This window comes from Ovis canadensis, chromosome X (assembly GCF_042477335.2).
Source record: "Ovis canadensis isolate MfBH-ARS-UI-01 breed Bighorn chromosome X, ARS-UI_OviCan_v2, whole genome shotgun sequence".
In the NCBI taxonomy this organism is placed as follows: Eukaryota; Metazoa; Chordata; class Mammalia; order Artiodactyla; family Bovidae; genus Ovis; species Ovis canadensis.
This window is the reverse complement of record NC_091727.1, coordinates 115,501,563-115,516,374: the sequence shown is the minus strand read 5'-3', so window position 1 is coordinate 115,516,374 and position 14,812 is coordinate 115,501,563. Positions and strand designations below refer to the sequence as shown.

At 39.8% G+C, this 14,812-nt stretch overlaps 1 long non-coding RNA gene across 1 annotated transcript in view; it reads left to right on the top strand.

Moving 5' to 3' along the window:
• Window positions 1-14,812, top strand: part of LOC138931189 (uncharacterized) — a 67,777-nt gene that overhangs the window by 15,895 nt on the left and 37,070 nt on the right. The window lies entirely within an intron of this gene.

Genomic DNA, 14,812 nt, shown 5'->3' with positions numbered 1-14,812 from the left:
AATTCTTTGGCACGCAGCTTTCTTTATGGTCCAACTCTCACATCCATACATGACTACTGGGAAAAACAATAGCTTTGACTAGACAGACCTTTGTCAGTAAAGTAATGTTTCTGCTTTTTAATATGCTGTCTAGGTTTGTCATAGCACTTTCTTCCATGGACCTGGAAAAGGGAAAGAGTACCTACTCCAGTATTCTGGCCTGGAGAATTCCATGGACTACAGTCCATGGGGTCACAGAGATGGACACGACTGTGACTTTCACTTCTTCCAAGGAACAAGCATCTTTTAATTTTATGGCTGTAGTCACCATCTGCGGTGATTTTGGAGCCCAAGAAAATAAAGTCTGTCACCGTTTCCATTATTTCCTATCTATTTGCCATGAAGTGATGGGACCAGATGCCATGATCTTAATTTTTTGAATGTTGAGTTTTAAACTGGCTATTTCACTCTCCCCTTTCACTTTCGTCAAGAGGCTCTTTAGTTCTTTGTTTTCTGCCATAATGGTAGTTATCATCTACATGTATGAGATTATTGATATTTCTCCCTGCAATCTTGATTTCAGCTTGTGCTTCATCCAGTCTGGCATTTCGCATGATGTACTCTGCATTTAGGTTAAATAAGCAAGATGACAATATACAGCCTTGACGTACTCCTTTCCCAATTTGGAACTAGTCCATTGTTCCATGTCCAGTTCGAACTGTTGCTTCTTGATCTCCTGCATCTCAGGTAAGGTGGTCTGGTATTCCCATCTCTTTAAGTATTTTCCACAGTTTGTTGTGATCCACACAAAGGCTTTAGTGTAGTCAATGAAGCAGAAGATGTTTTTCTGGAATTCTCTTGCTTTTTCCTATGATCCAGCAGATGTTGGGAATTTGATCTCTGATTCCTCTGCCTTTTCTAAATCCAGCTTGAACATCTGTAAGTTCTCAGTTTGCGTATTGTTGAAGCCTAGCTTGGAGAATTTTGAGCATTACTTTGCTAATGTGTGAGATGAGTGCAGTTGTGTTGTGTAGTAGTTTGAACTTTCTTTGGCATTGTTTTTCTTTTGGATTGGCAGTCCTGTGGCCACTGCTGAGTTTTCCAAATTTGCTGGCATATTGAGTATAGCACTTTCACAACATCATCTTTTAGAATTTGAAATAGCTCAACTGGAATTCCATCACCTCCACTAGCTTTGTTCGTAGTGATGCTTCATATCAGGACTTGTATCAGCACTTGTATCAGGACTCCAAAAATCTACATTTCTAGCCCAGATGTCTTTCTTGAACTCCAGACTAGTATCTTAGATTGCAATCTGGCAATTATTTTTGTTCCTCAGGCACATCAACTGTGAAGTATTTGGTGATTTCTCTCTTTTCTATCAGAATTTTGTATTTCCCATCTCTATGACTGGCACCATCAACTATCCAGTTAGGCAAGTCAGAAATATGAGTCACCTTACACTCCTCTCTCCCTGATGATTTACAGTGATTCCCTCACATTGCCAGTTCTACCTCCTGAATCTCTCTCATGCAGCTTACCACCTTTCTGCCATTGGAAATCTAGACATTGCCATTGTGTCAGACCCTTGCAATTTCAAGCCTGTGGTATTGCTGTAGTCTATTGTAGAAAAGGGGAGCTTAAATCATGCTGATGAAGAGCGTGGGTTTTGAACTAGATTCTGTGTTTGAATCTTGTCTCTGCTGCTTGCTAGTTTTGTAATTCTTGAGTAAGTCGTCTCTCTAAGCCTTTGTTTCCTCATCTTTAAAGTGAGAATTCTAATAATTGGATAGTTGTGAGGACTAAGTGAATTAATATACATAAAGCACTGGAATAAATGGCAAGCCCTTAGAATAGTACCTGTCACATTAAAATGCTTGATAAATATTAACTCTAATAATTATTCTTTTTGGTGGCTCAGATGGTAATGAAACCTCCTGCAATGCCAGAGACCTGGGTTCAATCCCTGGGTTGGGAAGATGCCCTGGAGGAGGGCATGGCAACCCACTCCAGTATTCTTGCCTGGAGACTCTCCATGGACAGAGGAGCCTGGCGGGCTACAGTCCATAGGGTCACAAAGAGCTGGACACGACTGAGAGACTAAGCACAGCACAGCACAATTATGTTTTACTGGCTTTTCGGTTGTTAGTCTCTCCTCATCTAGTCACATAAGTTGGACCATGTCATTGCGCTACTTAAACAATGCAAACAGACCCTCATCCCTTTCAAGATAAAATGAAAAAAACTCTTTAGTCCTGTCTACTTCTTCAACTAGTTGGAACTGCTTGGTCATTCCCCCAAAGCAATTCAAAATATATTTTTATGGGCAGATGATGCTCTCTTAATCTTACATAAAGTATGAATAAAAGCATTTTAAGAAAACATTGACATTTTTTATTGATTTATACTTAATCTGAGTAAAGACAGTGTGTTTGCTATGCAAATGCAGCCTTGAGACAAGTCCCCTAGGTACTCCTCTTTCATAGCTCTAACCAGATTGCTGCCCCATTTCCCGTTTATGTGAAATTATGGCACAGCTGAGACCTAAAGGAGGAGAGGGGGCCAGCCCTGGCGGAACCTGAGGATGAGTGTTTGGGCAAAGGAAACAGTGTATACCCAGCACCTCTGGATTGGGGAGAGCTTGTTATATATTCTAGCAACTGAAAGGCCAGGGTGTGACTGAATGGTGGTGAAAAAAAAGGGAAATATGACAGCAGATGGCGAGGCAGGCAGGGTCTCCAGGTACTGTAGGCTATGGTGCAATTTGGATGTTACTCTACATAAAAGGGGTCACAAATAGACGGGTTATGTAGGAGAGTGACATAATTTAAATTTTGATAACATCACTTTAGCTGGGGTGTGGAGAATGGATGAGTGGGGCACCAGTAGAAGCAGAGAGACCTGTCAGGAAGCTGTGGTGTAGTATAGGGAGAGAGGATAATGGCTTGGAATATCATGGTAACTGTGGAGATGGAGTCATTGGTGGGTTCACCAGAGACATGTGGGAGGTGAAGGTAAGAGGAAGATTATGCCTACCTTACTGGATTGAACAAGCACAGTAGATTATTAAGATGCAGAAGACTAGTGATGGAGAGACAGATTTGGCGAGTGAGACCAAAAGTTCAGTTTAGTACTTTTGAGGTTTGGGAGCAAGATATCTAAGTGGAGAAATCAAGTGTGTAGTTAGGTAGAAGAGTTGTGAAAGATAATAAGTTAAGAACTCTTGATCTTTTTTGGGGGGTGGTGGGTTGCACCACATGGCTCACAGCATAGGATCTCAGTTCCCTGAACAGAGATTAAATCCAGGCCACAGCAGTGAAAGTGCCGAATTCCAACCTCTAGAAAGCCAGAGAACTCTCAAGAACACTTTGTCTTGATTAGAGCTATTAGTGATTATCAGTAAAATAAAAGTATACCACCCCCACACACAAGTATGTTTATATTTCAACTGGTTGACATTTCATGAAAAAAGACCCAGGCTCACTCAAAATTTGCAACATGGCAACAGTTGTGATTTTACCATAAATTCATGGTATTGTGTGTCCTACAGCATCTAACCTATTCCTTGAATATAGTGGGCTCAATAAGTGTTTTTGAATTAGTGAATGAAAAAAGTCATGCTAGTCCATGTTATTCATTCTTGTAAAAGAGGTATAATGAGAATAATGATAATATTTTTTTAACTTTAGAATTTACAGAGTGCTTGTTATGGTCTGAATGCTTGTGTCCCCTCAAATTCATATGTTGAAATCCTAATCCCCAATATGATGGTATTTGGAGGTGGGGCCTTTGGGAGGTGATTAGGTCATAAGGGTGGAGCCCTTATGAATGGGATTAGTACCCTTATAAAAGACACCCCAGGGAGCTCCCTTGCCCTACTCCACAATGTGAGGACACAGTGATAAGGTGCTGACCCTGAACCAGGAAGAGGGCTCTCACCTAACCGTGAGGGCACCTTGATCTTGGACTACCAGCTTCCAGCATAGCCAGAAATAGGTTTCAGTTCTTAATAAGCCACCTTGTCTGTGATCTTTTGTTTTGCAGGCTGAATGAACTAAGACAGTGCTTTTATATCCCTTATGCCATTTTACATTTTTTATATTAAACTTTGAATTTTAAGATAACTATAGATTCACATACAGTTTCAAGAAGTAATACAAAGATTCAGTGTGTCCTTTACCCAGTTTACCCTAATGGTTATATCTTGCAAAACTCTAATACAGTGTTACAACCAGGATAATGATATTGATATAGTCAAGGTACTGAAAACTTCCATCACCACAAGTATCAGTTATGTTGCTTTTTTACAGTATACCGGCTTTCCTCCCACCCCTGACTCCTCCTTAACTCTTATCAATCACTAGTCTGCTCCCCATTGCTATAATTTTGTCATTTCAAGGATGTTCAGTTCAGTTCAGTTCAATCACTCAGTCGTGTCCGACTCTTTGCGAACCCATTTTATATAAATAGAATTATATAGGATGCAACTTCTTGGATTTATATTCTTTCACTGGAGATTTATTCAGATTATTCTGTATATCAGTAATTCATTTCTTTTTGTTGTTTTTTAAATGTATAATTCAATGATTTTTAGTATAATTACACAGCTGTGCAGTCACCATCACAATACATTTTAGAACATTTTCATCACCTCCCAAAACAGACCTTGTACCCTTTAGCCATCATCCCCTTGTATAATCGGAAATATATTTGATCTTTGTCCCTGGATCCTGGCACAAAGCTCCCAACCTCCTTGGAATTTTCTGAGCAATAGGAATGCCTTTTGCCATTCATAAGGAGCCCCTTTCAACCATACCTGAGTTTATGTTAGTGAGGTGACTTTTGGAAGCGTGTTAGTTGCTTAGTCGTGTCCAATGCTTTTGCAACCCCTTGGACTGTAGCCTGCCAGGCTCCTCTGTCCATGGAATATTCCAGAGAAGAATACTGGAGTGGGTAGCAATTCCCTTCTCCAGGTGATTGTCCTCACCCAGGAATCAAACCCAGGTCTCTTGTGTTGCAGGCAGATTCTTTACCATCTGAGCCACCACTTTTGGAAAACCCCTAAGTAACCTAAAGGTGGGGGCTGGTTGCCAAGAAACCAACCATGGTTAAGGAGTTGGGACTTTCAGCCCCACTCCCTGACCTCTGGGGAAGGGATGGGAGCTGGAAGATGGAGTTCAATCACTAAGAATCAATGATTTAATTAGTTATATCTATGTAATGAAGTCTCCATAAAACCCTGAAAGGTCAGGTTTTAGAGAACTTCTGGGTTGATGTGGGGAGATGGGTGTGTCTGAGAGCATGGAAGCTCCATGCATCTTTCCACATACCTGGCACTTAGCATCTCTTCCAATCTGTCCATTCCAGAGTTACATCCTTTTTACAATAAACCAGTAATCTAGTAAGTGAACTGATTTTCTTAGTTCTGTGAGTCCCTCAAGCAAATGAATTGAACCTGAGGAGGGGGTTGTGGGAACCTTCAACTTATAGTCAGTGGTTAGAAGCACAAGTAGCAATCTGGATTTGTGATGGGTATCTGAAGTGGGGTGGGAACAGTCTTGTGGGACTGAGCCCTTAACCCTGTGGGATCTGACACTCTCTCAAGGTAGATAGTGTCAGAATTGAGTTAAATTTGTAGGATACCCTGTCAGTATCCAGATCTTCCCTGTAGCTCAAATGGTAAAGAATCTGCTTGCAACACAGAAGACCCAGGTTCAATTGCAGGGTTGGGAAGATCCTCTGGAGAAGAGAATGGCAACCCACTCCAGTATTCTTGCCTGGAGGATCCCATGGACAGAGGAGCCTGGTGGGCTACAGTCCATGGGGTCACAAAGGGTTGGACACAACTGAGCTACTAACACTACTACTACTATCAGTATCTACTGAAAACTGGAAAATTGCGTGATGGTGTGAGAAAAAACACGCATTCTGGACTCCTACCCCAGACCCTCCCAGCTGTAGGCATTCATTTAACCTATTTTTTGTCTCTATAGATTTATCTATTTGACATTTCATATGAATGGAGCCATATAATATGTGGTATTTTTGTGACTGGGTTCTTTCACTTAGAATAATTTTCAGGGCTCATCCATGTTACAGCATGTCTCAGTACCTCATTCCTTTTTACTTTCAGAATAATGTTCCATTGTATAGATGTACCTATGCTATTTTACTTATCTAGTATTCATAAGTTGATGGATACTTAGATTACTTCCACTTTTGACTATTATGATGTATCAAGATGGTATTATTTTTTACATTATATACATGGTGAACATTTGTGTATAGGTTTTTGTGTAGACTTCTATTTTCACTTCTCTTGGGTATATACCTAGGAATAAGATTCCTAGGTCATACAGTAATGAACTGCCAACCAGTTTTACAATGTGACTGCACAATTCTACAATGTATGAGGCTTCCAGATTTCCCACAACTTTGTCAAAACTTTCTTGTTTGTTTTTTGATTATAGTTGTTCTGGCAAGTGTGAAGTAGCAGTAGCAGTATCTCAATGTAGTTTCGATTTGCATTTCCCTAATGACTAATGATTGGAGAAGGCAATGGCACTCCACTCCAGTACTCTTGCCTGGAAAATCCCATGGATGGAGGAGCCTGGTGGGCTGCAGTCCATGGGGTCGTGAAGAGTCGGACACGACTGAGCAACTTCACTTTCACTCTTCACTTTCATGCATTGGAGAAGGAAATGGCAACCCACTCCAGTGTTCTTGCCTGGAGAATCCCAGGGACAGGGGAGCCTGGTAGGACAGAGTTGGACACGACTGAAGTGATTTAGCAATGACTAATGATGGCCATCCCTGTGGCTCAGTCGGTAAATAATCTGTTTGGCCCCAAATATGGTATATATTGGCAGGTGTTTAATGTGCATTTGAAATATATATGTATTCTGCTGTGTTGGTTGGAATGATAAACATCAGTTTGGTTAAATTGGTCAATAGGTCAAATTGATATGACCCTCAGTCATACAGCCACAAGAAATAAACCCCAAGGTCACAAAGAATTTTTCCTGTTTATTTCTAAAAGTTTTATAGTTTTACAGCTCATATAACTCAACAGCAAAAACCCAGAAATCAAGAAAGAAATAAAAATATGCATAGAAACTAGTGAAAATGAAAACAACCCAAAACCTGTGGGACACTGTAAAAGCAGTACTAAGGGAAAGATTCATAGCAATACAGGCTTACCTCAAGAAACAAGAAAAAAGTCAACTAAATAACCTAACTCTACACTTAAAGCAACTAGAAAAGGAAGAAATGAAGAACCCCAGGGCTAGTAGAAGGAAAGAAATCTTAAAAATTAGGGCAGAAATAAATGCAAAAGAAACAAAAGAGACCATAGCAAAAATCAACAAAGCCAAAAGCTGGTTCTTTGAGAAGATAAATAAAATCGACAAACCATTATCCAGACTTATCAAGAAACAAAGGGAGAAGAATCAAATCAACAAAATTAGAAATGAAAATGGAGAAATCACAACAACAATGAAGGAAACTATAAGCAAGGTGAAAAGACAGCCTTCAGAATGGGAGAAAATAATAGCGAACAAAGCAACTGACAAAGAATTAATCTCAAAATATACAAGCAACTCCTGCAGCTCAATTCCAGAAAAATAAAAGACCCAATCAAAAAATGGGCCAAAGAACTAAACAGATATTTCTCCAAAGAAGACATACAGATGGCTAACAAACATGTGAAAAAATGCTCAATATCACTCATTATCAGAGAAATGCAAATCAAAACCACAATGAGGTACCATTTCATGCCAGTCAGAATGGCTGCTATCCAAAAGCCTACAAACAATAAATGCTGGAGAGGGTGTGGAGAAAAGGGAACCCTCTTACACTGTTGGTGGGAATGCAAACTATTACAGCCACTATGGAGAACAGTGTGGAAATTCCTTGAAAAACTGGAGATAGAACTACCATATGACCCAGCAATCCCACTGCTGGGGATACACACTGAGGAAAGCAGAATTGAAAGAGACATGTGTACCTCAATGTTCATCGCAGCACTGTTTATAATAGCCAGGACATGGAAGCAACCTAGATGCCCATCAGCAGATGAATGGATAAGAAAGCTGTGGTACATATACACAATGGAGTATTACTCAGCCATTAAAAAGAATACGTTTGAATCAGTTCTAATGAGGTGGATGAAACTGGAGCCTGTTATACAGAGTGAAGTAAGTCAGAGAAACACCAATACAGTATACTAATGCATATATATGGAATTTAGAAAGATGGTAACGATGACCCTATATGTGAGACAACAAAAGAGACACAGATGTATAGAACAGACTTTTGGACTCTGTGGGAGAAGGTGAGGGTGGAATGATTTGAGAGAATATCATTGAAACATGTATAATATCATATGTGAAACAGATTGCTAGTCCAGGTTCGATGCATGAGACAAGGTGCTCAGGGCTGGTGCACTGGGATGACCCTGAGGGATGGGATGGGGAGGGAGATGGGAGCGGGGTTCAGGATGGGGAACATGTACACCCGTGGCAGATTCATGTCAATGTATGGCAAAACCACTACAATATTGTAAAGTAATTAGCCTCAAATTAAATAAATTTTAAAAAAGAAAAAACCCAGACAACCTGATTTAAAAATAGGGAAAAGAACTGAATAGGCATTTTTCCAAAGAAGACATATAGATGGCCAACAGGCACATGAAAAGATATTGAATATCACTAATCATCAGAGAAATGCAAATCAGAACCACAAAGAGATATCACCTCACATCTGTCAGAATGGTGATCATCAAAAAGACCACAAGTAATAAATGTTGGCGAGGATGTAGAGAAAAAGGGACCCTCATATACTGTTGGTATGAATGTAAATTGGTATACCAACTGTGGAAAGCAGTATGAAGATTTCTCAAAAAACTAAAAATAGAACTGCCATGTGATCCAGCAATTCCACTCTTGGGTATATATCTGAAAAAACCAAAAACACTAATTCGAAATGATACATGAACCCCGATATTCACAGCAGCATTATTTATAATTGCCAAATATGGAAGCAACCTCAGTGTCCATCAAAACACGAATAGATAAAGAAGATGTGATACACACACACACACACACACACACACACGCACGTGCATGCACACACACACTGGAATACTACTCAGCCATAAAAAAGAATGAAATTCTACTATATGCAACAACATGAATGGATTTAGAAGGTATTATGCTAAATGAAATAAATCAGACAGAGAAAGACAGATAATAACATTACTTATATGTGAAATCTAAAAATATATAAAACAAACTAGTGAATATAACAAAAAAGAAACAGACTCATAGATATAGAAATCAAACTAATGGTTACCAGTGGAGGAGGAAGTGGGGGGCAAGATAGGGGTATGGGATTAAGAGGTAGAAGCTACCATATATAAAATAAATAAGCTACAAGAATATATTGTACAACATAGAGAATATAGTCAATATTTCATAACTATAAATGGAATATAACCTTTAAAATTATAAATCAGTGTGTTGTACACCTGAAACATGATATTATTTATCAACTATACCTCAATAAAAAATAAAAGTTTTATGACTATAGCTTTTATTTTAGCTCACCCATTTTGACTTCATTTTTTAAATGTATGGTGTAGATAAGGGCCTAAAATTATCTTCTTGCTTATGAATCTCTAATTGTCCTAGCACTATTTGTTGAAAAAACTGTCATTTCCACATTGAATTGCCTTGACACCTTGGTCAGAAATATATAGACCATTATATAAGGGTTCATTTATGGACTCTGCATTCTGTTCCATTGATCTATATTTCTATCTTTATGATATTATCATACTGTCAATAACTGTGACTTTATAGCAAGTTTTGAAATATGGAAATTGTTTTGGCTATACTGGATCCTTTACATTTTCATATACATTTCAGGGTAAGCGTATTAATTTCCAAAAAAATAAAAAAGCCTGGTGGACTTTTTTAGGGGTTTTGTTTTGGCCACACCTAGCGGACATGACTGAAGTGACTTAGCAGCAGCAGCAGCAGCAGTGGCATACAGGATCTTAGTTCCCCAACCAGGGATTGAACCCACCACCATGCCCCCTGCAGTAGAAGCATTGAGTCTTAACCACTGGACCACCAGGGAAGTCCTGGACTTTTTATAGGGATTTCATTTTATTGATTTCAATTTATAGATCAATTTGGTAGGAATTGCCATCTTTCATGACATGGAATGTCTCTTAATTTATGTAGATCTTCAACTTCTCTCAACAATATTTTTTATAGTTTTTTGTGTAAATTTATTTCTAAATATTTTATTCTTTTTGATGCTTTTGTGAATAGAATTATCTTTCTTTTTATTTTCACATTTTCATTGCTTGTGTATAGAATTGCAATTCATTTTTTTTTTTTAGTTTTTATCTCAATCCTTACTGAACTCATTAGTCTCATAGGTTTTTTCTTTCATTCAACTTTTTATAGTAATGATTGTTATCTGCCAAAAAAGCCACTTTTACTTCTTCCTTTCCAATCTGGATTCTTTTTATTTCTTTTTCCTTGATTGATTACCCTGGCTTAGAATCTCCAATACAGTATTTAATGTAAGTGACAGGAGTGGGCGTCCTCGACTTGTTTCTAATCTTAGAGAGCATTCGCTCTTTCATTGTTGATGCTAAGATGATGTTATGATGTGAGCTATAGACTTTTCTCATCTCCTTTATCAGTTTGACAAATTTACTTCCTGTTCTTTGTCGATTTTTTAAAAGAACTGTGGTAAACTATACATAAGATAGAATTTACCATTTTAACCATTTTTAAGTGCATGTATGGATGTGAGAGTAAAGAAAGCTGAGCACTGAAGAATTGATGCTTTTGAACTGTGGTGTTGGAGAAGATTCTTGATAGTCCCTTGGACTGCAAGGAGATCAAACCAGTCTATCCTAAAGGAAATCAGTCCTGAATATTCATTGGAAGGACTGATGCTGAAGCTGAAACTTCAATACTTTGGCCACCTGATAAGAAGAACTGACTCACTGGAAAAACCCTGATGCTGGGAAAGATTGAAGGCAGGTGGAGAAGGGGACGATAGAGGATGAGATGGTTGGATGGCATCACTGACTCGGTGGACATGAGTTTGAGCCAACTCTGGGAGATGGTGAAGGACAGGGAAGCCTGGCGTGCTGCAGTCCATGGGGTCATAAAGAGTTGGACATGACTGACTGACTGAACTGAACTGAGAGTGTATACTTCACTGGCATTAAGTACATTCACACTGTCATACAGTCATCATCACCATCTGTCTCCAGAACTTTTTTCTCTTCCCAAACTGAAACTCTGTAACTCCCCACTTACCCTCCCCAAGCCCCTGACAACCACTATTCTATTGATAGTTTCTGTCTCTGGACTTTGATTACTCTAGGTCCCTCATATAAGTGGAATAATTTATGTGTCCTTTTGTGACTGGCTATTTCACTTAGCATAGTATCTTCAAAATTAATTCATATTGTAGCATGTGTCAGGATTTCCTTCCTTTATAAGACCGAATCATATTCCATTGTGTGTATATAGCACGTTTTATTTATCCATTCATCTGTTGATGTATATACTTGGTTTGCTTGCCCCCTGTCAGTCCATTCAGGATGCTGTAACAAAATACCACAGACTAGGTAGCTTATAAACAACAGACATTTCTTTCTCACGTTTCTGGAGGCTAGAGGTCCAACATCAAGGTGCCAGTATGTCCAGGTAAAGGCCCTCTTCCTGGTGATAACTGGCACCTTTTCTCTGGGTCCTCATATAGTGGAAGGAACTAAGGATCACTGTGGGATCTCTTTTATAAAAGCACTTTTATAAAGCACTCATGAGGGCTCCACCTTCATGAACTAATCATCTCCCAAAGATTCATCTACTAATAAATTAATATGAATGGGGGAGGCGATGGACACAGCCATTTAGACCACAGCACCACCTTTTGGCTATTGTGAATAATGCTTGAATATGGATGTACAAGTATCTGTTGGAATCCTTGCTTTCAATTCTTCTGGATATATACACAGGGGTGGAATTGCTGGATTGTATGGGAAACCTACGTTTTTTTGAGGAACTGCCATATCATTTTTTTTGAGGAACTGCCATATCATTTTGTTTAGGAACTGCCATATCATTTTTCATAGCAGCTGCACCAGTTTACATTCCCACCAGCAATGACATAGGTTCTAATTTCTCTAAATCCTTGCCAACACTCTATTTTCTTTTCCTTCCCTCCCTCCTCTTCCTCCTTCCCTCCCTCCCTCTCTTCTTTTCTTCTTCTCCTGCTTCCTCTGACCTTCTTCTTCTTCTCTCTCTTTCTTTCCCCTTTTCTTTTTCTCCTAAGTGCCATCCCAGTCAGTATCACATTGTTCTGTGCGTGGGTCTTCATTTATAAAGGTGACTGAATGGTGGCACGGAGAGAACAATGCCATTGAAGGAAAAGTTTGATATTACTCACAGTTCCCCTAGAAACAAGAAACAATAGTCCTCTGCCTTAATCATCCAAGGACTGGATACTAAGCAACTAGAAATCACCCCTACAGTTTAGGACCCACCAAAATTATTCATACTAGCCAATCGGAAACTGTTTTCCCTGCCCTGTCTTGCCTTTCCCTCAGAAATCGCAATAAAGGCTGTGACCGAAGTCTATCCCTTCCTCAACACTCAGTCACCTTTATAAATTAAGACTTGGGCAGAGAACCATTGGTGCAGTGTGCAAGATGACTCAGCGTTCATTGGAGGGGGATTGCCTCTAGACTGCTCTTGGTTTACTAAGTGGATTTACCAAACAAAGAGTATTTCCCAGATGGCGCTAGTGGTAAAGAATCTGCCTGCAGTGCAGGAGATGCAAGAGACAAGGGTTTGATCCCTGGGTCGGGAAGATCCCCTGGCGAAGGGAATGGCAACTCACCCTGGTATTCTTGACTGGAGAACCCCATGGACAGAGGAGCCTGGCAGGCTACCATCCATGGGGTCACAAAGAGTCAGACACGGCTGAGCATATACACACTGAGTACTGCCTGGGAGGGCATGGCTGACTGTTGGCACACTGGCACTCTGGCTGCCACTGCTTCATGCCATATGGGCTGTATGCTGCCATGACCCACCAACTAAATCTAAGAGGACCTCAAAGGCCTCTACGGTACTCCTCACTTAGTTTCAGGTGCTGAAGTTTCCACTGGTTGTTGGAAAAATTCCATATTTGTCATCTCACCTTGGACAGCTGGGTCCACTGAGTCAAACCTGGTTTCCCTGGTTTGACATACCTAATTCCTGGGCAGTGGCATTGGGGGTGATTAGGATGACTGGCTAATTTAGAAGATCCAGCTCCCTGCCCAAGGGAGTGAAGAAAGGCTTCCTCTGATGAGACCATGTTGGGTGTCACTCTGATCCATTGACCCAACAGGGCTGAAGTCAGCAGTGGGCTGATGTCTTCCCTCCCAATAAGTGAGTAGACACTAGGCGTTGGTCCCTGGTACACTTTACAGATGTACTGGCAGTACAGCTCAGGGTTCCTTTTCACAGCAAACCATGGTATATGTGTATAGTCGCTTCAGTTGTGTTCGACTCTTTGCAACCCTAGGGACCCTAGCCCACCAATCTCCTCTGTCCATGGTGATTCTCCAGGTAAGAGTACTGCAGTTGGTTGCCATGCCCTCCTCTAGAGGATCTTCCCAACCCAGGGATTGAACCCACGTCTCTTACGTCTCCTGCATTGGCCGGCAGGTTCTTTACCACTAGCATACCTAGGAAGCCCCAAACCTTAAAGTTCATTTCAAAGGCAAATCCTTTTGTTATTGTTTGCTTTGCTGCTGTCATATTTGTGCTTCAACTAAGAGGGATGTAAGAAATCCATCCTTGGAGATGTTTGATTTAAAAAAGGGGATATGAAGGAAAAGGGGCACTTTAATTCCACTCCCTATAAAACACGTGAGGAGGAGATGGTAAATGTCCAGGTCCATGTGGTATGCTGAATCTCCTCTTTAAAACAAAACCACCACAAAAAAAAACACTGAAAAGATAAAGCTGAGGTCACCATTGCTGTCCTAGATGTCACCCCTTTGAGGTGGGGTAGCCTAGAAAGAGAGGCCACTACTCACAGCAGAGGCTACTGGGGATCACCAAGAGCTTATCAGGTAAATGTCCAAAAGAGAAAAAAGAAGGGGAGAAGTTTAGCTGCCTATAAATTCTACAGACCATTCTAAAAAAAAAAAAAAGTCCAGTGGGGATAGGGGTGGTCCCAGGGAGTGGTTGCTTAAATACAAGGGGTCCCCTTTTTCTCCCCTCTTTCTTTCTTCTCAGTTGGAAACAAAAACTAGACTGTAGCTTTGTTTGGGTGGCAACAAGCCTAAAACAGAAGAGAGAAAAAAGATAAAGATAAAAGACTGCTGCTTTAGGTGGCTACAATCCTGAGGGAAAATAAAGGGGAACTTTAAACCTTATGTACTGAGCAAATGCCAGTTCTAACAAGGATAATGTTAGTCCTAGATTATTTATTGATTTTGAAACAAATCCCTAGCTAGACACAGGAGGAGAAAATAGAAGGTAATTAAATTAGGTAAACATAATATTTTAATATCAATATATAATATATGAATTGTAGATATATAAAATATATAGCTAAATTAAAACCAAATCCCACAATTTGATCCAATTGGAAATTTGAAATTTATATATTAAAGAATTTATGTAGCAAAATGATAGAAACAATGCTGATCGGCTTTTGTGCCTCTATAGCCTTGGTTCTAAATTAAGTTTAACATTTGCTAAAATACATCAACTGACAAGAACTTTTATGAACTTAATTCAGA